We start from the raw sequence: 2,104 nt of genomic DNA, 5'->3' as shown, positions 1-2,104 counted from the left end.
AGCGTGACGTCACTCCATTCAAAGTGAATGGGCAACGCTTTGGCTGGGGTGACGTCACGCTTAGCCGAACTGCTTTGTGGGAGCAAAGCGTAGCTTTCAGATGATTGGTTGTTGGTCTAGCTTCAGACATGCCCGCCGGCAAGCGTCAACGCACGCCGCCGTGTGTAGGGGCTGTTACACTGTAGGTGCGCCGCGTTTGGGGGTGCTGCAGCCCCTTCCCGCGTCCATGTTTATTCCACATGGTTACTAAAATGTGAATGAATATTTAGTGCGCAACACTGAAATTATGTTAGATTTGTGTTGGTGCCTGTGAATATTGTTACGTTTTCCAATGGCTTGGAGATGCAAACTTTGTGCTGCTGTCTTTGATACAAGGGCACAGTTACTTGAACATTATAACATTATTATTCCCTTGATTGAAAAGTTAATGCAGACTACCTTTGCCCTGCGGCGCAATGAGATCATCAATGATGAGCTACCTGTTGGAGAGATCCTGGAACGCTGGCCTGCCTTGAAAATGGAGTCACAGGTGAAAATATTTTATTTATTACAACTATATAATTATTTTGTGTGCCTTTGTCACTGATAACTTTGACATGTTATGTTTCTGTTTATCTCTGCTGCCTTCAGTCCACATATACATTGTACTGTGAATTAAATAGTCATTTTATATTTTGGCAGAGTTTCACAGGATAACAAACCTCAACCTGAAGAACCACTTCTATGCGGAGTTGGATAGACATGCCCCCCGTCTTCAGAGCCTGTTCAGGAAGAAGGCGGCAAGCAAAGGGAAGGTAGCTGAAGTTCTGAATCAGCTATTCGTCTCCTATGACCTCCAGGTGAGTCGGTTATGCCTCTTGGTGTTTTATTCTCATACTAGAGTGGATTATCTTTGTCAAAATGGTAATCTCTTCAGTCATGGAAGAGCCCTTTCTTGTGATATCAATTGTTGTGTGGCTATACTGTTTAGCATCCAAAGTAAAACAAAGATATGTTCTCACACTCAAGGAGCAAGGTGACGTCCATGTCCGACGTGCTGCTGTCCTCCGTGCTCTGCCTGCATATCTGCATGAAGATGACTCCACGTTTCTGAGGCTGTGGCATGTAAGTCAGCATAATAACTGTTTTGAATGTATGTGACAGATCATCAAAAAATATAGTTTATCTTGTTACATTGTTTCAGGAGCTCTATCGCAGGAAGACAATTATTTGAATTTTTATAGTGAAAAAATTATAATAAATGATAGATTTAGTTTGAAAAAGTATGAACTGTCCTGGTGTCATCAAAGCTTGATTCTGTCAGGTGTTGTTAATCAAACATTATCTCTTGTGTTGCTCACATCCCATTCAGGTTCTAGTTCCAAGATTTGAATATTGCCATAAGAATTGTAATTATTGTAAGGTACACAATGGATTATTCACAAAACATTAGGTTATTTGATGTGATATGTCACTGATGTATTTTTCAGAAAACAGATTTCTCAGATAGCCAAGGCAATTTGGGGTAATGGGTAACGTTTATCTGTTCTTGTCATCAGGTGGAGCAGTCTGATGATCCAGACATAGAGGACATCGCGGTCGGACTTCTCATGATCAGTGCCAGGTCAACAGATACCACGCTCTTCTGCCCAGAGGATCGCTGTTGTCATTGAGGGTAACAGAGTTATCGAGCTCCCCACACTGGCTGACGCATTCATCCTGTTTTTTGCACTGACCTTTGCCCTGCATCTGAGCTACCCAAAAGACTTGGCCAACACTTTTGACTTCACCCAGAAAGTGTTGATGGGCCTGGATGAGGGGAACTTGAAGCCCAGGGCGTTGAGCCTGAAAAATGAGCTTTTGGCAGTGTAATCCTACCAACAAAGTTGTACTTTAACACACACACACACACACACACACACACACACACACACACACACACACACACACACACACACACACACACACACACACACACACACACACACACACACACACACACACACACACACACACACACACACACACACACACACACACACACACACACACACACACACATTACTGTTCAGCTTCAAGTTGAAGGACTGTTTGTAGATGTTTTATACGTATTGGGTCTTTATGG

General features: G+C 42.9%; 1 long non-coding RNA gene across 1 annotated transcript; it reads left to right on the top strand.

Moving 5' to 3' along the window:
- The first annotated feature begins 692 nt into the window (after window positions 1-692).
- Window positions 693-1,645, top strand: LOC117498569. The gene is made up of 3 exons (XR_004557591.1): window positions 693-839; window positions 1,009-1,104; window positions 1,539-1,645. It is a non-coding gene; the product is annotated as an uncharacterized LOC117498569 (long non-coding RNA).
- Window positions 1,646-2,104: the final 459 nt, after the last annotated feature.

The sequence above is a fragment of the Trematomus bernacchii genome, unplaced genomic scaffold (assembly GCF_902827165.1).
Source record: "Trematomus bernacchii unplaced genomic scaffold, fTreBer1.1, whole genome shotgun sequence".
NCBI classification, from domain to species: Eukaryota; Metazoa; Chordata; class Actinopteri; order Perciformes; family Nototheniidae; genus Trematomus; species Trematomus bernacchii.
This window is presented reverse-complemented; position numbering and strand designations above follow the sequence as displayed.